The sequence below is a fragment of the Camelus bactrianus genome, chromosome 6 (assembly GCF_048773025.1).
Source record: "Camelus bactrianus isolate YW-2024 breed Bactrian camel chromosome 6, ASM4877302v1, whole genome shotgun sequence".
Lineage (NCBI taxonomy): Eukaryota > Metazoa > Chordata > Mammalia > Artiodactyla > Camelidae > Camelus > Camelus bactrianus.
In genome coordinates this window covers 33146396-33168061 of record NC_133544.1, presented here as the reverse complement: position 1 = coordinate 33168061, position 21666 = coordinate 33146396, and the positions used below count along the sequence as shown (strand labels likewise).

Genomic DNA, 21666 nt, shown 5'->3' with positions numbered 1-21666 from the left:
GGTCAGTAGCAGGGAGGAGGGCCATAGCCCAGGGGAAGCGGAAGAGGTGAGTCGGCAGGGCGGGAAGAAGTGCCACGAGCTGGCCTCTCTCCGGATTGGACAAAAGCAAGATGTCTGCGCCTGCGTAGACCCAGCTTCCGTTATAGCGCCGCACACCACCGCCCTTTACGTTACGTCAGCGGAAGTTTTTACGACTCACTGGTGGTGATGATGGTTTGAGCCTCCTGGCTGCGTGGCCAATAAAGGGCAAGAATAAAGCGAGTCCCGCCTCTTCCTCGGGCGACTGGGTCCTTCCGTCGACACGGGGCAACGTAAGTTCCCTTCAGCGTTTAGACGTTAAAACTCCCACCGAGCCAGACTCGGGTGGAGAATTGCTAGAGGGTCCGGGAAGGTTCTGCGGCCGATAATTACTCAGTAGTTAGAATTTGACCCTGAAACACCCCCTTACGCTCAGAATTTCACTGTTGTATGACTTCACTGTTGGAATGCGGAGCACCCAGCCCTTTCACGCGCTCTTTGGCACGGCTGTGTCGTTGGCTGAAAAGGTTATCAATTTGAAGATAGCCCCGCCTCGACCCCCAGGGAGCTCCGGGATTTGTAGTTACGGGCGCTCAGGTCCAATAGCTTTAAATGCGGTGGTTGTTGCTGGGTTCTTCCTTGTTAACACCTGCTGACGTCTGTGGTTTTGATGTGTTCCGTTGTGCTTTTTTATCCTTTCACTTAAAAGCACTTTTAAAGCCAAAGGACTCTTAGGAAAACTGGAAAGACTTCATGTATGTTTGTAAAGTGTTTCAGGCATTTTACTGCCGTGAGTGGCGCTTGCTTGATATTCGTAATTAACGTACTAAGCGGATAGTAAAAAGTATTGGTTTTTGAAATTCTTGCTGTTACAACAAAAATGGTCTCTGATTTTCTTATTAGTGTCCACTCGAGAATATTTGATAATTGTTCTAAATTTAACAATTATATATACTGTTTTGTAGCAAATAGCAGTTTACGTAAGTGAAGTGTTGGCATGACAGGAAGAACTGACTGCTGTCTTGACAGGAAAGTAGTGCTGTAGTTAAAATGTCAAGCGTGACCAATTTCAGGAAGCACACACATTGCATATTATTCAAAGCCAATTTTCAGTCGTAATCTAAACATGTTGGTTTTAGGCAGAGTTTCCCTTTCCTTGCCTTTACTGAATCATAATTCCTTTCACTTCTGTGAACACACTTAGTGATATTTCATCACTTTGTGTTTAGCGAAAGTAAAAAATCAGTCTATAAATACCAAAACTTTTCCCAGCAAATGTTTTCATATTTGATATGTAATACAAACTTTCATTTGTGTAAGAAAAAACAGGGCTTGTTGCTGGACTGAAAATTAAGTACACTTTAGAGGATTCAAGCCAAGCAGAAACTGCTTCTATGACTGATGCTTGGAATAATTGCTTTTTTTTTTTAAAAAGTCGAATTATAATTTTTGTGCCTTTTTTCTAAGTGATAAGAGAAGATTTCAGGTTTTATTTTAAGTGAAACATGGGAGACATAACTTTTTAAAAGTTCTCAATAAATAAAGAGCCAAATTGGGTGTAATCAGCACTCTATTTCTCCTTTAATATTTTATATGATGTGCTAAGTGAAATATATGGATACAAAAATCACCCTGAGACAGAAATGCAGATTTGTTAGTTTTAATGCTTTCCATTAGCTAGCATTTTGAAAGTATTTTCCTTTTGCCTCCTATTTTAAATGTGTGATCGATTTGGGATATTAGTTAAATTCATATGACTAAGAATAAAAACCATTAAAAACGGCAGGTATCAAGACTGCTTCTGTGGTTAGTAGTGTTCAGCAGAGTGATAAATAAGCTGAGTGACTGAATCCTGGATGCATTTGGCTGATCTGTATTAACTGTCCTAAGTGCTCACTCCTTTGGAGTCTTTTGGAAGCTCCCAAAGCATTCCATATTAAAAAGAAAAACTTGAATAATTTTTGTTGCTGTTGAGATTTTAAAAGTAGAAGTTGAAACAGGCACCATTACTACCTTTTAAGATGTGAGCCCTGGAATCATCTTTGTACACTGTCAGTTGGGAAATAAATTTGAAGAATGACCTCAAATCAGGATAAATGCAAGATGACTCTTGAGATACAGGATAAGAATACTGCAACCCCTGTTTGTGTTTACTTTTTAATATCAACATTTTTCTTTTTATTTCTATGTTTTAAAAAATTGTGAATATGATATAACTCTAAACTTTTGAAATCTAACTATATATATCAATGAATGGTAATAAATTTATTGAGAAGTATGTGATCAAAAAAGTCTGGAGGTGTTAAAGAAAAAAACTATTCATGACACTGTTAAAGACAGAAAGGCAGACTTTATTCAAGAGGGGCTTCTATGATAGCGTTTTGTAATAGGGGAGAGATATTGGGCTCAACTCTGAATACAACAGGAAAAGTGGGAATTTATAGCCATAGAGTAGTGGGTAAGGAGCCAGAGAATGGAAAATTACTAAAAGGAAGCATCAGGGGTAAAGGGGATTATTGCTGCATCACTCAACAGTATTCTTACTGAAAGTAGGTGGGCGTAATCAGACATCACCTCGGGGATAGTGAAGGATGAGAAATTCATTCAGAAATTGAGAAAGGGTGATTCTGGCTAAACTGCCTTAGCAGAATGCTTGTTCAGGATTCTTGGACATTACAAGGAGGGACATAGGAACTGAAGGTCGAGTCTAGTCGAAAGAGAACACATGTATATATAGATATACCCCCCACATACGCTCACTCTTATATACACACAAAAAAATTGTATTTGCTATTGTTAAAATACAAAATCTAGATTACATATAATACCACTTAGAAATACTCAGGCTCAACCACTGTATCATGGCCCATCCAGAGAAATAGAACCATTAAGAGATATGTAGTAAGAGATTTTTGCAAGGAATAGACTTAAACAGCTGGGGCTGGCTAGGGGACGAGTCTGAAATCTGTAGAGCAGGGTGTTAGGAAAGGCAGGCTGGAACTCTCAGGTGTGAGCTGAAGTTGCAATCTACAGGCAGAATTTCTTTTGGGAACCTCAGTTCTGCTCTTCAGGCCTTTAACTGATAGAATCAGGCCTGCCCAGATTATCTAGGATAATCTACTTTATTTAAAGTCTATTGAAGGGGTGTGGGTATAGCTCAGTGGTAGAGCATGTGCTTAGCATGCACAAGGTCCTGGGTTCAATCCCCCGTACCCCCAGGAAATAAATGAATGAATAAGTAAATAAACAAACAAACCTAATTGAATGAATAAGTAAATAAACAAACAAACCTAATTATCTCCCTTCTCCAAGAAAAAAAAATTTTAAATCTATAGATTATGAATGTTAATCAAATCTACAAAATACCTTCACAGCAACACACAGATCAAGAACTTCATATCATTATTTGAGAGTCAGGTTTCAGGCTTGGAAATCATTCCGGAAAACCATGTTTGACACTGTGTCTTATAATTTGGGAAGTGGGTTAGTATAAGCATACAGGATGTACAAACCAATCTATTTCCACTCTCAGGGAAAATACCTCCAGAAGGAACAGTTCTACCTTCAAACTTCATTCCAGCCTACCTGTCTAACTCCCTGCCTCTTTTGGCTGTCTAGTCTTTGAGATGTTGGCCTAACAGCCTACATTTGAAGCCTTTGGCTCCATTCCTTAGCACCAGGAATACTTTGCCCAAGTCGTCAGTTCCAGAGGTTTCTTAGTAAATAAGGCTAACCCCTTGACATACATGCCTCTACTATATAAGGAATATTTCCTCATAAATTACCAGCTCTGGGCTATTGAAAATGTCAACAACAATGCCCTTGAAGCCAGAAGGTGGAGTGGTGGCTAGAACCTCCTGTAACAGGTGCCAGCTGGTGTATACCAGTCACCATGCCAAACTTTTTTTCAAGGTAGTGATTGTATTTTAACTCCTTCAGTGTTCAGATGGACTTTACTTTACCCCTTTTAGTTTAGACAGAAAGTTGGGGAAGAGGCAGAGGTGGTACTGAAACTGATAATTATGTTAATCAAAAATACCACCTACCTCCAGAAAACCCCTTCACAGGGCTGCTCAAAAGTGGTGAATTGACTGGTTTAAGCTGTTTGTTCTCTTCCTGCCACTTTGAAGTTTAAAAGAATGAACAAATAGTCAAATAGCTCACTAAATTGAGTTAAGAGGAGAAGAAGAAAGACCAGAGTATTTAACTAGTCTCTAGGTCTTCTATTTAATTAAATGTTAGGACCATGGTTTATTTTAAACAGAGAAGTATGGTTAGGACCAAAAGGAGCAGCTTTGGATCTTAATAATTGCTAGGAAAATAAATTCCCTTCTTTCTTAAGTAAGTTATGAAAGTACTGGTGAAAAAATGTTATGAAAGTGCCTGTTTGCCCATGCGTGTGAAGTTGATCCAGGATACTTCCTCAAGATCTAGAAGGACATAGCTATTGAATCGCTAAGGTGAACACTACTAGACATTTACACTTTCTTTTTTTGTAATTCTGTTTTCCAGGTTATTACTTTTAAAAACTGTTCAGTGTGGAAAAGTTCCATCGTATACAGAAGTAGAAAAAAAATATCATGGACCCTTACGTATATGACCCAACTTTAACTGATGGCTAAACTTACATATATCTGTGCTGTCACCCACATTCCCACCATGTCTATCAGATTATTATAAGCAAATTCCAGACATCATTTCACTTGTAAATGTTGTTCTTTGTATCTCTAAATGATAAGGACTTTTTCTCTGAAACATAACTACAATAGGCAGATATTTTAATAAGGACTGCTGCTCAAAACTAGGTATTTGATTTTGAGCAAGTTATTTAACCTCTCTAAACTCAAATTACTCACTAGGTGACAATATATCCCTTTCGGGGGTTTTATGAAGATTAACATAATGTAAATAAAACACCCAGCACAGTGCTTGACACAATGTGGACATTCAGGAACTATTGGTTCAGGTTCCAATATTTGGTCCACTTGTGCCACTTGCTCTGAGAGATTATAGGAAGGATGACAGAAAAGGATGTTTGCTGAGCCCTTTAGTAGTTGAAAATTATTAGAAAAAAAATTTAAATGATAGCACTAGGAGTGTACAACAGCCAGGAGGTAGAACCAAAGAAGTTTAAATGAAGTAGATCAAAGTTATAGGCTGAGTGGAGCCCAGTAATAAAAAGACAGTTGGTGTGAACTTAGCTGAAATACACACTCTTTGACTAATCTCATAGTCTTAGGATTTTTCTTTTTTTTTTTTTTTTTCTTGTGATCTCCAACCGATGAATGTGATGGTAAATACAAAACTGTCTGAGCTGTAAAAGGAATATGAAAGTCTTCTGTTTTCTTTTGTAGGCTTTCTGGAAACTTTAGCCTGCAGACCCAAATGCCACTGCTCTCCCCACTCATTGCCTACACTTGGATTTATATATTGTTTGATTCTCTCTCATCTTTATCCTAGAAAAGTATTTAGTAGGAGGTTGGATTTAATTTTCTAAGCATTATATTAAATAAATTTCCTTGCCAGATTAAATAATATCCTAAATTGTAACAAGCATGATAAAGATGGATCTGATCATGATTGCCAGCATCTTAATGCCTGTGCAATAATAATATCACACTGCAACAAAGCCATGTTTTATTTCACTTAAAGAAATATGTTGCAGTGATGAAGGAAATAAAACACAGTCACAGTGAGAGTCAGCAGCTTGAGTAAGTTTGTAATCAGATGATTATAAATGATTACAGATGATTGCTGTCAGGCTGATGAAGTGAACGTTTAGAAGAGGAAAGGAACATTAAGTAGATTAAGTCTCAGTCCTGAATATACTAATCTAATTAATTAGCATTTTCTCACCCTTAAATTCCAAAATTGAAAATCTATACGTGGTAAAACTGACTACTTTTGATAATCATTTCCCACTTAAACTTCTAGTGAGTAATAATTTTTCCTGTAAGCCTTCCATGTTAAAAATATATATATATTTCAAAAAATGTATTTGAATACTACTTAGAAGGGCATAAGCAATGAAGAGAACTGTTTCTTTCAAAAAGCAAAGTCATAAATACCAAGTATTATAATAGCTTATAAGGAAAAAGAATATGAAAAGGAATATATATATATGTAAATGAACCACTATACTATACACCAGAAACTAACAACACTGTAAACCGACTATACTTCAATAAATAAGTAAATCAATAAACACCAAGTGTGAGTGGGCTAAATTATAACCTTTGTCCCCTGCCCCTGAGAGAATGCTGTGTGTAGGAGAAAACAAATCTTTTTCCTTCTAGATGCCTTGACTGCCTATTTGATCGGCTAAGATAAGGAAAAGCAAGAACTTCAAAGTTTTGCTGGGTCTTTGAGTAGATAGATGGTAGAACTAGAGGCAGCTGGCTGTGATGTGAAATGATCACCATTGTGGTCATTTCTTAGATACAAGGAGGCGTCTGGGTGTGATTAGGAAACTGGAGAATAGAAAATGAGGAATGGAAAACACTCTTCAAAACAAGATAAAATACTACATCTATTATGGCCAGGAACTTACGTAAAATGTGCTTTGTTTAGAAAATGCTTCTCCCTAATATGAGTTGATTCATTCATTCAACAGATATTATCAATCACCTATTATTTACCTAGTATATTTTACATTGTGGAGTTACAATGTTAAACAAAGTCCCTGCCTTTAGCAGTTTACTTTCTAGTGGGCAGAGAGGCAATATCTATTAAAAATATATATATAATGTAATCTCAGCTAATGACAAGTACTATGGAGTATGTACTCCATAGCCAACTAGCCACTGATATGGCTGGTTGTGATACTTGGTGTGGTTTCACATCCCTTGTACTCCCCTGTATTTTCTCTCTGTCTTCTCTGACTCACTTCCCTTTTCCTGCTCACTCCAACTTCCTTTAACATTGAACTTCTCAATAAAGTGTTAGTATGCAAGCTTTAGCTTGTGACTATGTTCCCCACATACCCCCCTGAACATGGGCCAGCCTTAGCCTTGTTGTGACTGGTGGTGTTCCTTTAGTTGCTAGACCACGGGAAGGTCTAGGAGATGCAAGCATAGCAAGAACAGGGGATGCGCTCGGGTCTGGGGCAGTAGCTATTTGTTTGCCAGCATAGAAGTAGAGTATTTCCATGCCATAGCAATTGATGTGGCCATTCTAAAGTATATCGGCTGAAAATCAGCCCAGCTCTTATGGAGAAAAATAAAGCAGGCTAAGAGGATGGAGAATAACAGAATAACTGTATTCTTCCTGAGAGTATAGTGTCTTTGGGGGAGATGTGTGTGTGTACACGCACATGCACACATGTGGATATTTTATACAATAGTTACTGTTGGATGACCAGAGTATGGGGGATCAGTTCACCACACACTGACAGGGAGACTTCGGTGGGAACAAGAACTCAGAGTGCCAAAGCCAACTTTACACTCTTCTATTTCTTTATTAAGTTTTTATTTATTATTTTATTTTGGGGGAGATAATTGGGTTTTTATCTATTTACCTTTTTTTTTTAACAGAGGTATTGGGGATTGAACCCAGGACCTCGTGTTTACTAGGCATGTGCTCTATACCTGAGCTACACCCTCCCCGCCTTAGACTTTTCTAATGAAGTTTCCTTTGTGTTATTCTGGACTGAATAATTGATATTTTAGGATATATACTACAACAAATTATTGTTTCCTGGTGTGATGGAGAGAGACAGATCCTAGTTCAAGACCAAAACCTTATAGGTGGATGTTTTCTGTGTTTGTTTTAAGGGGAGCAGAGGTTACAAGAAGGGAACCCTAGGAACCTCAGGGGTGCCCTGAGGTTGATCTCTGCCCATGCACTTAATCACATGTCCTCTAACGCCTTGCATCATCAGTTGTGCCCTCACTTTATTTTCAGCCTTTCCCCCAGTTCTACCTGTTCCTTCTTCCTACGCATATGTAAATCTCTTCCATTCTATACAAACCTCTCCTGTGACCCTGGCTACCCACTAATTTTTTCCATTTTCTATATCTTGTATGCTGCCTCTGTTTTATCATCTCACCTTCATTCCTCAGTCTGCTGGAATATAGCGTTAGCCTCTAGGCTTCCATGAAAACTTTTCTCTCAAAGGTCACAAATCAACTCTTAATTGCCAAATCCAAGGGCTTTCTCTACTTTGTCAGACAGGACCTACCTACATTTGAAAATGTTGACTACTCCCCCCTCCACCTTGTGAAATACCATTGTCCGCTGGTTTTCCTCCCGCCTGGTTCTCTTTTAGCCCCTTTGCCTCCTCCTAAATGTAATGTCCTCGAAGTCCCACAAAAAGCTGTCTCCACCTTCTTCTGGGTTCCATCTCTCAGTGGCTTCCCTATCCTAGTCAACCACACGCACTAAAGCCTTAACATAATTTTTGACCCTCAGCTTAACCCTCTTCATGCAGTCACACATCAATAGTATCTGGAAGAAGAAGGAAAAAAACATTTTCAGGTAACTTTGCTTTCCCCACTTCTACTAGCCTAACTCAGCCCCTCATTATAGTTTGCTTGGACTTTGCAATAGCTTTAAGCCAACTTTGTCTGCCTCCCACTTTCCCCCTCCTTCAGCCTCTTCTCCATAAAGTCAACAATGTTTTATCTTTTAGAAAGACAGAGCAAATCCTTAACTCTCCTACTTAAACCTTCAGTGGACTTTTGGTTTTAAAAAGTGGTTTTAAATACATACATATCGAGGTTTCTTAAAAAACTAAAAATAGACTTACTGTATGATCCAACAATCCCACTCCTGGGCATCAATCCAGAGAAAAATATAATTTGAAAAGACACACGCACCCCAATGTTCACAGCAGTACTATTTACAATAGCCAAGACATGGAAGCAACCTAAATGTGCATCGACAGATGACTGGATAAAGAAAACGTGGAGTGTGTGTGTGTGTGTGTGTGTGTGTGTGTGTGTGTGTGTGTGTATATACACACACACCCAATGGAATACTGCTCAGCTGTAAAGGAGAATACAGTAATGCCATTTGCAGCAATATGGGTGGATGGATAGACCTGGAGATTGTTATACTAAATGAAGTAAGCCAGAGAGAAAGAAAAATACCATATACCATATTGTATCACTTATATGTGGAATCTAAAAAAAAAAAACATACACAAACTTATTTATAAAACAAAAACACACTCACAGACATAGAAAACAGACTTGTGATTACCAGTGGGCAAAGGTGGGGGATGAAGAGATAAATTGGGAGTTTGGGATTTGCAACTACTAACTCCTATATGTAAAACAGATAAACAACAAGGTCCTCTGTACAGCACAGGGAACTATATTCAATACCTTGTAATAGCCTATATTGAAATAGGATGTGAAAAGGAGTGTATATATATGTGTGTTGTGTGTGTGTGTGTGTGTGTGTGTGTGTGTATATATATATATGACTGGAATCACTGGGCTGTACACCAGAAATTATTACAACATTGTAAAACTCACTATACTTCAATTTAAAAAAAGTGAAAAGATAAACATGAAAAGAAAATCACCCTTCTACCTACCCAGATTCCCAGGCAGGAGGCAACCACCAGAACTAATTTTTTGTCTTTCCTGCCAGAAATATTCTATGCCTTTACTAGCATATGGCATACAACAGCCAAATGACAATATAGCTTAGAGATTTGTTCTTATCCACATACAAAACATACATTATTTTATAATGCTGCTTATTGTGGATATAATTGTTAAATTTTGTTATTAGAAACAATGCTATAAATACCCTTGTTAATGCATCTTTATGCACATACACAAGTATATCTTTGCATAAATTATTAGAAACAGAATTGTTGGGTCAAAGGATATACATTTTACATTTAGATAGCTACTACCAAACTTGATCTTCATAAAATATCTATTTCTCCAACTTTATACAGCACAATGCATTATGAAATTATTTTAGCTTTGTCATTCAATAAATGAAAAACTGCTATTGCATTGTAGGGTTTTTTGGTTTTGTTTTGTTTTAAGATTTTACCAGGAACTTTAATTAAGGCATCATCCTATATAGATCTTTGCTAGTCCCCCTAGAGCTCCCAACTCATCCTTATCTCCATGTATCTACTGCATTGTAGTTTTGATTTGCATTTCTATCATTACAAGTGTTTTTCCATTTCAGTGAGCTATTTCTTGCTCATTTCCCTGCTGGATCATTGGTTTCATTGATTTATAGAAACTTTTTATTTGGGAAGGCTGTGCTGGAAATGGAGATTCTGGCAAGCCTGAAGAAATATAGTATGAAGACACCAGGCAAATATGGGGAAAGGTGTCCACATAAGGAAAAAGACACTGGAAGGGAAGGTGGAAGGATGTGGAATACCAGCTTTTTCTGTTCTGTGTGTTTTATAGGCCTTGCTTCCTGGGCATTAGTGCATGTACACTAGGTATAGTTTGCAAGGTGACTCACTGAGGTTCAGAAAGAAAATATTAGAAATTTTGTTTGTTTCTTTTTATCTAAAAACAGGACATTGTTACTAATATTTAATATATGTGGGATGTCTTGCATCTTTACTCAGTCTGAAGGTCAGATGGTCACAGAAGGTAGTGGGTATCCAGCAACAAGAGTAGGAATTCCACAATTGTCACCCTCCTATGTTTACTCCTTTTCAGTCCATTGTGACACACTGGTAAAGTAAAAGATTTACCAATTATGATTTCTAGTTTTAGCTAAGCTAACTTCACAAAATGTTGGTGTCCTGCCAGGGTCCTTCTTACTGATCACTGCACCCCTTCCTCATACACTGTGACTCTTGGCTGCTAACAGTTCTTGGCTGTACCCTTCTGCTGAGGAGATTTGCTCTTAAATGATGGAAGTTACCTAATCGGGGAGGCTGATTTCCACCACCCTCCCTCCCGTGCTGCAGGCGGCCTGTAGTCAATAACTGGAAGATAAAGGGGTATAAAAGTCTTTTCTCCTTTCTTCAAGGTGAGAAAATGCTGCCGTTCATACTCCAGAGCCCTTGTGGGATCAGCCTGAGGGTAAACTTCAGCTGAACCCACTGCCTAGCTCCTTCCCCTGCCCTGTTCTGTTTCCTGAACTGCCTTACAGATTTCAGCTGACATCACTCACCTTCTCGAAGAATCCTGGGCCCAAAAATCCTCATCGCCAACTCGGCTTCTTGAGAACGTGGCTTGAGACAGTAAATATACAATGTTAAACAGTCATGGAAAGAAGAAAGAACTGGAAAGCTCAATAATAAAAGCAAAAGCAACAACAAAATGGCAGAACTAGATTTTTCCTATTCCCTGGACAGTCTCTTCTTAACCAAAGTATGTGATAAAAATGACAGTTTAATGAGATCTAACAAGTCAGTTAAAACAATTAGAAACTATAAAGAAGACTTTGAAATACAGATTTTTATCCACTTTTCTAGCAAAAGAATCCTGACTTAGTGAAAATAATGGGTTGAGGCGTTAGCTAATGATACTATAAAAACACTATAAGCAAGGTATTTAAAATTGATGCATACTGAATATGAAACTAAATTGCAACAATCTTTTTAGTGATATTTTAAATTATGTGACATGCAACACTTTATACAATTTCACTAAACTGATAAATGTTCAAAATTCTAAAATTTCTTAAGTTTCTTAAAAGTGAAAGATGAGACAAAACAAAAATAGCAATAACTAAAAAAAAAATCAACTCTTACGCCACTAGGGAGATATTTCTTTCCTGCCACAGCTAAAAATAGCTAAAATAAAGCATTTTTAAGAGACAAACTAAAACGCATTCTTTAGGTAATATATATTGAAGGGAATATGCATAGAAAATATTATGCGAAGTTTAAGAAATGATTATTAAAACAAATTATGCCATGTGGGAGGTTCCTGTTCATTTGAATGAAAGTGCAATTGTTTCTCATCTGTTTTAGCTTACAATATTTGGTAAGTTCTGAGTCAATGAAATACAGGAAGAACTATTTTTCTTAGGCCGTTAGAAGAAAGGTATCCCAGAGAAGTTATGTTTTCAATAATAAATCACTTTGCTAATAAATCAACTTTTCATGATAAACCAATACTGATTTTTGGAGCAACTGATTTCACTAGAACAAATGAATTTTCTGGAATACAGTTACAGCTAATAACACAGGTGAAATCATATCACTGGATTCTTCATTAGTAAGTTATAGTAACAAGAAAGTTGGGCCAGACTATACAAACTTCTACAGGATATCATCTGTCTATTTTAATAAAAACAAGACTTTAAAATTTTAGTGTAGACTCTTTACAATACTTTTTAATTATGTGTAGAATTATACAGCAAAGAGCAGTTCACTGGTATTTTGTGGCAAAATACAAGAGCTGCCAAAGTGAAAATGAATTACACATTTTCCTTTTACAAAAAGCAAAGTTTCAAATTTCCTGTCCTTTCCTTTGCTGACAAGTGGCTTTCTGTAAAATGCCACGTTGGCAGATATTTTGGGGAACAGAAAAAAGGAACACTTTATCTGTTCCTTCTAGGTAACAGTGACCTTTTAACAATGAAAGGAAAAGTAACTGCTTATCAAAAGCAAGCACAATATGAAAACATGTTTGGAAATGTTTCTATCATTCTGTGATTTTACTGCTGAAAATGACGTGAGTTTGCCGCTTATAAAAATTCAAGGATGCTGAAATTTGAAAACAGAATTATCAAACTTGTTTGAAATTTTTCCAAATGAAGAGTTACAGTAGACTTTTAATCCATATGTTAGATATAAATATGCAACATCTTCTGATTGACATTAGGGAAATTGGGTATTTCTAGTGGAATTTCAACAAAAATCTTTCCATAATTAGGGTATAGGTAAGAAAAAAAAATGAGTATTCTGATTTTGCACCCCTTCCCTTTGAATCTTAGTACTTTTTTGAGGTGTGTTTTTCATCCATTATAGACATTAAAACTAAGAAATGAAATAAATTGAATGTAGAATCAGACTTTCAAGTAAAGCTTTATAACCAAAATGTTGAACTAAGGTTTTCAAAAATAATTAAATTGTTGTTATTATTTTTGCTGAGAGCAAAATATTTGAGAATCCTCAATAAGTGAAGTAAAAATTTTAGAAATCTCATTCTTTAATAATTTCTATTCCATGTGTATTTTTTTTAATACAAAGAACATTATTATAGTACATATAGATAATTTATTAACTAAAGATTAGGAGTAAATACGTAAAATTTTTTATGATGAATATGCAGTCAAAAAGTTTGATGACCACTGGTCTAGTGAATAGTAGTAAGTACTTCAGAATGCTCTTTAATCAAACTGTCAAAGCCAATACAATTAAGTATTTTAAGATAGGTGAAAATCCAAGGTACGAGGATAAAAATACAGTTTTCAATTTTTTTCTTAGCCAAAAAACCTGAAATTTTACATGAAGTAATTCAGTGTATGGAACTCAAACATCCTTCTGGTAACAGGAGAGCTATGTCAACAGAGCAAACGTGAACGAGCCTGCTGCAAAGTGAACTGGGGTCTACCTTACTTGTTGACTATCGAGAGCCAAGAGGGATGGGCCACCTAGGAGTCTTTCACACATTAATTCTACTAATACAGAAAGATGATCCAACAGATGTCATATTCTCACCATTTCATCAAACAGATGTCACTCTTGAATTCACAGAGGTGGAGAGAAGACAGCAGCATCTCTCTAAAACTTCCCAAAGAACGGAAGTTTTGACAGACATTCCTATTCTATTGGCCAAGGCAAAATGTACAAGAATGAGAGAATGAATTCCCTCAAAAACAACTTAAAAACCCTAAAGGCAACTGGTTACAAGTTTAATACACAAAGACTAAGAGCTTTCTCATAAATAGAAAAGACTCAGTTAGAAAATAAAGTTAATAAAAGATCCCATAAGCTATTTAAAATTGTATATACTCAGGGACAAACCTAAGAAATGTACTGGGTCTGTATGAAGCCAGTTGGAGGAGACTGAAGATGATCTGAGTGTAGTAACCAGAGTCAGCTGGTGGTCACTTCCTCAGGGAAGACTGCTCAGACCCCAGCGTTAGATCAAATCAGTATAAGCCCACCATAGACCATTTATCTCTCCCTTACAGCTTCACAATTTTATGTTTATATGTACAATTGTTTGCTTAGTCTCTATTTCCCCTACTGGATTTCATAAAATCTATGAGAGCAGATACATTACTTTAGTTAAATTTATATCTCCAGTGCCTAGCAGAGTTCCTGGTGTAATAGACACTCAATAGCTGTTTCTAAAGTGAGTAATGAATGAAGGAAAAGATGGAAAGACATGTATTTTGCTTGGTTAGACTTAATATTGTAAAAATGTTATTTCTATGTAGATTAATCTACACAGTGAATATAATAACAATATCGACAGCATTATTTTTTGGAATTTAAAGTGTTATTAGAATTCGTCTAGATTCTGGAGATGAATGGTGGTGGTGGTAATAGTTGCACAATGATGTGAATGTGTACAACAGAACTGTACACTTAAAAATGGTTAGAAAGGTAAAGTTTATGTACATTTTAGCATAATAAAAAAAAATCTGACTGGCCAAAAAAATTCTAGAAATATGAGAATAGATGGGAAAAAACCTTTTTTTAAAAAAAGCATTAATGGAGGCGTAGTCTTACTAGAATTTTAAACTTCTAAAGCTAAAGTACTTGAAATACTTTCCAAACAGATAAAGAAGTCAATGAAGCTAAATAAAGAATCTAGAAAAAGACTAATACTTACGTGGGAGTTTAGGTTATGACAAGGACAACATTTCAGAATACTGAGTGGCTGGCTCAACAGTAGTTTTGGTAAAACAAGATAGCCATAAAAGAAAAAAGCTGAATTTAAATTCTCACTTCTTTAGAAAAATTACAAACTTTGAACAAGTGATTCACATTTATGGTAAAACAAAACAAAAAACCTTGAAACAGCACAAAACTGTGTACATTAAAAAGTGAATAGAGAAGCAGCTGCTTTCATATACCATTAGTGGTGCTGTAAATCGGTATAACCTATGGGAGGGCAGTTTATGAACAACAACAAAATCCACAAAAACTCTGAACAGTTTCACTTCACATAAATGCATAAAAATGTATATACAAGGATAGTGACTGTATCACTGTAATTTTTAAAGACCTAGCAATATCTTAAATTTACAAATATAATACTGGTTAAACTATGCTACAATAATACAATAATATGCAGCCATTAAAATTAGGTATGCCCTTCATACACATTTTTAAATGAAGAAAACTGTACAGAACCATATATATAGCTCATTTTTATTTGAATTAACTTCTAATGGGATTTTTATACTAGTGTACACATTTTTAAAAGTCTACAGAAGAACTGGCCAACAGTGGTTACTTCTCAGGAGGGAAATTATTTGAGGGGGGAGACTTATTTTTCCATTTATATCTGTTATATTTTAATTTTTTATGTAACTATGAGCAAGTTTTATCAGTTTGTGATAAATTCTTTAAAATATCAATACACTGACATGGCCACATAAAATGGCTACATTAAAATGTCATGTACGCAGTCAGAAATCTTTGCTGCAGTCACCTTTCAGGAAAAAAGCGGGCTCTAAGCTCCAAGAACAGGCTCTCTCTACAGACGGCGATATCTCAGGAAGATAATTGACTGTAAGAGGAGATTAGACTCTCTCCATTGTTAAAGGAAAATTAAGGTGTAGTTACAAAGTCATGGAAATAGTTTGTCAGTTTTAAAAGATTTTCATCAAAAAGAGGTTTCTTTTTTAACACAACTAATTTTTAAAAAAAATTAAATAGTTCATCTCAAAGCATTTTGGTCAGTTTTGTTTAACTGACATTTAGCTATAAAACAATACACTTTAAAATACAGATAATATTAAAATGTACAACCTTCTGATTAGTTTTAGGACTTATCTACCAAGGACAGAGAAGTAAGTTGTTGATGTTACTTGTTGATTTTGCAGAACTCCAATATATTGTTTTGAATGGCTGCAAGAAATAGAGAAGTTATTTCTCTGGAAAAAGCAACTGCTGTTCCACTCTTCTGTGCTTATACATATTCCTAATTTTTGAAATATAAGTGTAATTTTGATCCTAGTGAGAGCACTCTCTTCATAAGATAAAAATATTGAGAATACTATTCCAGAAATACCATATACAGACATACAATCTTTTAAAGAAATACTAACCTATATTACTAAAATTTGGATTGAACACTTACTTGAAATATATTTTTTACAGAATCAAATTTCTTGTGGTTGTTCCATACACAAGTAAACTTAATTTTTATAATAAGAACCACAGTGATCAGAGGCATTCTGCCTCTATTATAAGGTACAAAACTGCCACTGAGGACAGCACACTATGCACTGTAAAAATGCTGTTAAGTTTAAATTACATTGTACAGGGCCATGAAGCCCTGTTCCTCCCAGAGAGCCATATTAAATAAAGCCACTACAATGAACTCTTAATTACATAAAACGTATCTGTTATCTGATTGCCCTTTAGAAAGTATAGTGAAGATGCAAATGTTTTCATCTGAAGTTCTACCTGACCAAGAATTAAGCCTATAAATCTATTATGCCATTCAAGCAGAGAGCACTGGATGAACTGAAGCACAAAAACAGAAATAATCAAAACTTACACAAACAGCATTGGATGGAGGAGGGGTCCTTAAAAGTAGACATGCTACATCTAATGTCAAGAAGCTGCTTGGTTTCCTTTGCCAGATATCCTTGTTTTCAGTTGTCCTACACAGGATATCTAAATGTCATGCTGCAGCATGTAACCAAAGAGTCCTCTGGAATGGCCACAAGAAACATTTATATATTGAGAACCTTGAAAAAGGTAGCATATGTAGGTTAAGTTCCCACCAATATTACTAATGATACATTAGTAGGTATGTAATATTGGAGATTATGACCATGCTCTCTTTTGAACACGGTAGAGAAGAAGATCCGTGTTGTGTAAGTCTGGCAACAAAGATTAATGTCCAATCTGGTAATAATACATATTTGCCTTTTATGGTTTGAGCTGATAGTTAATTGTTAACAATTGGGAAGTCTTCATCATCTAATTGTTGGTTTATTTTAAACCTGGAAAAACTCACCTCTGCTCTGTCCTTAATCAGATGACATCCTTTATTGGGGGCTTAACTCCAATAGCATAAGAGAGGTTGGGTTTTTTCCAGTGGTTTTATACTTTTCTAATTATTATGGTTCTAACTTACGGGGTTTTTCCCCCTGCAACAGAAATGTCTTTGAAGTGAAGTATTTCAAATTTGGGACTTTAAGGAAAGTTTGTATAGCAGAAAATAAAATGCTGATTTGAAAATCTGGATACATTTAGAGTAGTAGTCAGAAATTTCAGTTTGTTCAACTTATGGAAGAAGAAACAGAGTTTTCAAAATACACATTATTGAATGTACTAGATGTAATTTTATATGAACTTTCATAAATGTTCTTCCTCTTTTCTTTCAAACCAAACCATGATTTATAAGGTTATTACTTTTGAAGCAGGAGAAATTATTGTTTTATATTGATAATTTTTCAATAAAATACTGTCAATTTAAATGTTGATAAATGTTTAGAAGGTATTTGAAACATGGTAGTTTATGCTATTGCATGATTATTAATAAACATTAGTGATGTGTGATTTTTCATTGCACTAATTGAAATGTGGATTTAATAAAGAGAATAATAATGCACCTGCATTTGATTGCTAGCAGTGAATTCAATACAATTTGGAAATTTTTTTAATGAATTGTAAATGTGTTGAATACATGAATTTAAAACAATTATAAACACTATCAATCATTTCAAGGTTACATGATAATTCTGAAGCATAGATTATCTAGAGATTCATATAAGATAAATCAAAGACAAAGTTCAGAAAGAGAAACAATGATATCACTCTTAAGGTTATCGTAAAAATGCTTTGAAATTGATGATACAGATATCCATTACACCCATGCTGTAACTTTCATTATAAATAACATGTTGATTAGTAAAGGGCATTTTCAATTTTTTATTTTAAAAAACACTGAAAATAAATATTCTTGGCCAGTTTTACAAATATGAATCACATTATCACACAACTAAATGGTGATGTTCTATCTTAGCCCTTCTCCCCTGGCATACATAGGGTTGGCAAAGTTCCAGTCTCATGCTCATAGCACAGACTGACCGGTAGAGGTAACCAGGACCAATCCACAGCCAGAGGAGATAAGAGAGGACCTTGGGTAATGAGCACAGGTTCAGCAGAGTCAGCGCTATGTCTGTAAGTGCTAGCTAGCCGATCTTCGACACTGGGTTGATATTATACAAAGAAGCCAGCTTTTAATTACTTTAGGTAAAGACCTTAAATAATCACAAGGCTGAAAGAGAACTCGGCAGGCGAAGCATACTTTCTAGATGAAGGAGTCTTTTAAAAGGATCTGATTATTTTGAAACTCAGTATAGTATGTGTGTAACAGAACTTATTTTGAAACACAGTATAGTATGTGTGTAACAGAACAATGTAACAGATGTTGGAATAGACTTGTTTAAAAAAAAGAATTTTTGCGGGGTGCATGTTGCAAATGAGTGGTTAGCCAAACATTCAGCAGAGTATGTTCCTCATAGACAAATATGTCAAAAATAACTATGTAGTTTTGATGTGTTAGGAATTAGCTCTGGATATGAGACTTCAGAGTTCAAGACCAAGGGAGTAAGGAGAGGAGCTTCTCTCACTTGTGGGATTGCTGGCCCCCAATGTGAGTAATCATCTTTTCTTCAGCTCTGGGCTTCTGTGGTAGACCACAGCTGGCCAATAGGCCACAACACCCTTAAAAGACTTTTAGTTGGCGCTAACCCCTTGAAAGGGTTTGGCAGTGCAGAATCTAGGTCAAGCTCACCAAGTAGATTAGTAGCTTAATAACTATGTGGCTTATTTAATAAGAAAGTGCCATTATAATACGTTATAAGCCATTATAATACAATAACTCAAGTGTGTATCCAAATACCTGTCCAGGCTCCAAGCCTGGGTCCAGGCTCCCAAGTTTTTTAGATTCAGAAAGCCTGAGATGGGGCTCGGGAATTTGCATTGCTAGCAAGTTCCCAGGTGATGCTGATGCTGCTGGTCAGGGGACTGCACATTGAGAATCGCTGCTCCAGGGAGTTTAGCTAATTCCCTTGACATGGTTTCCTGATGTTTTCTCTTTGACAAATGTGAGATAAAAGCTAGATTAATGGTACTAAAATTTCCTGCTTAAGATCATGTGCTACAAAGTCATACAATGGACATTGCTAGCTTTAGGTTTTACATTCTTCCTGATTCAGATCCAGCTTAATTTTAGATGTAGTGTAGTTTTTTAAAAACTGTATATAATAAAATCAGTTCTAGTATGTTCATCTACCAATTTCACAAACCTGTAAATTTCAGAAATATGCTTACTGCCTCATCCCCCCAATTCCCTTTTTTCCCCCTTAACTCATTATAATCTGACTACTATTCCTACCACATATACTACTGAAACTGCTTTCTTAAAGGTAGACAAGAAACCCATGGCTTTTCTCTACCCTCATCCTGAATCCTTCTACTAGCATTTGACACTGTTGATCTCTTTGTTCTTCTGGGAACTCTCTCCTCTCTTTCAGTCTGGGTTTTAGTGTACTTTTTGTTGACTTCTTACCTTCCACCTCCTCTCCCTTTGTCTTTGGCAGATGTCATTAATTGATTATAGCAGTCCTGCCCACAGAATTTCAGTGATTTCTTCACAACATAGGCCTTAAACACTCTTAAATGATTGGTGTTTGTCCTTGAGGTGAAATGCATGTTGTGAAGACTTCCTCCAGATGCAGATTTTAACTCCAAATTTTCTTAAAATAAATTACACTTTTTAAATTTGTTTCAATATACTAAGTTTTTAAATATAAAAATTAATACAAATAGCAATAATTATCTATTAAAAAGTGATAGTTCCAAAATGTCCAGTATAGGACTTTTTAACATACTAGTATAAGTTGCTGAAGATGTTTACAGGCAGGGAGCCAACAGAGATGAATAAGATGATGAGCTGATGGAAGATCAAACTTAAAACTATATGTAATTTTAAGGGTCTTATTCTATCTTTTTGTAATCTCATGGTGATTTCTGAGACATAAGAGAATTTTCAATCTAACTAGACCAGGACAGTCTTGATGATAAAGGGACTTTCTCTTTGGATCTGAGCTATTAAAAGAGACAAATTTGCTTTATGTTTAAATATTATTTTGTGTATCAGTGCTCTTTAAATCTCGGTTGGAAAAGAAAATAGAAATGATGTCAGGAAGGAGGACAGGATATAGTCTTATGTATCCATCTCTTGTTGGCTCTCTGCCTATCTGCAGTCACACGCATTTACAAAAAAAGTCACATACAAGAATCTCTGGAGTAACATTGTTACAGTCAAAAATTAGCAGCAATCTGAAGGTTCATTAACAGAACACTGGTTAAGTAAACTGTGGTAGATTTATGTAATTATACCATGCAGCAGTTTAAAATAATAAGGTAGATCCATTCGGTCATTAATAGGACAAATATTTATTGAGTCTCAACTAATTCTAAGTGCTGGGAATAAAGCAGAAAACGTGATAGATATGGTCCCTGCTAGTGGGGAAAGAACATAACAAGCTAACAAATAAAATAATTTCAGTGCCATGAACAAAATACAACAGGAGAATGTAGTAAAGAAAAATATATAGTAGACAGGGGCCCATTAGATAAGATGTCCAGGGAAAGCTTCATTGAGAAGATGCTATTTGAGCTGAGATGTGAAATTATGAGGGGAAGCCATGCACATGAAGAGGTAGGGAGGGGGAGATGCCAGTGGCAAAGGCTGTGATGCTTAAGTTGGAAAAATAGGCCATTGTGACTGGAATGAAGTTTAAGTCAAAGAAGCAGGTAGTAAAATCCAGTAGGAGTAACTATATACAGATAGAGTGGTGGGGGGAGCGGGCAAATTCTCTAAATACTACAAGAAAATATGGGGAAATATCCTATGACCACAAGGCAGGGAAAACTTTCATAAGTAAAACTTAAAAACCATAAGCTATAAAGCAAAAGATTAATGAGCTTACTGTATTAAAGTAGAAAAAAGTCCATATTGCAAAAGATATTACAAACAAGGCTCAAAGACAAGTGACCGACGAGGAGACATTATTTGTGATTTAAATAAAGATTAAAGAACTCCTACAAATCAATTTTTTAAAGACAATCCAAGAAAGCAATGGGCAAAACACCTGAGCAGGCAAGCCACAAAAGGAAACTCGAATGGCTCATAGAAGAAAAAGTTCAACTGCACTAAGGAGTAGAGATGCAAATAAAAACAATGAGATACCATTTCATACTTTTACACTGGCAAAAACTTAAAGCATAAAAATAGGATGTGTGGACAATGATGTGAAGCAAAAAGTACTGTTATTGGGAGTGTAATTGGTACAGTTGCTTTGGAGAGCAATTTGGTTGCAGCTACTAAAATCATGAATCTGTATAATTCACAACCCAATACTTCCACTTTGGATATGTACCCAAGAGAAACTATTGCATAATTCCACAAGGAAATTGCACAAAGGTGTTTATAGGACTTTTTATTTTTTGTCATAGTTCTTAAAAAGTGTACAATTCAGTGGTTTTTAGTATACTCA

At 35.8% G+C, this 21666-nt stretch overlaps 1 long non-coding RNA gene across 2 annotated transcripts; it reads left to right on the top strand.

Annotated features, from left to right (window-relative positions):
- The first annotated feature begins 111 nt into the window (after positions 1 to 111).
- Positions 112 to 21455, top strand: LOC123618868 (uncharacterized). 2 transcript variants are annotated; one of them, XR_006727348.2, is made up of 3 exons: positions 112 to 311; positions 10981 to 11324; positions 13391 to 21455. It is a non-coding gene; the product is annotated as an uncharacterized LOC123618868 (long non-coding RNA). The 2 variants fall into 2 exon arrangements; XR_006727347.2 differs by lacking the exon at positions 13391 to 21455 and having other exon boundaries at positions 10981 to 11407.
- The last annotated feature ends 211 nt before the right edge of the window (positions 21456 to 21666 follow it).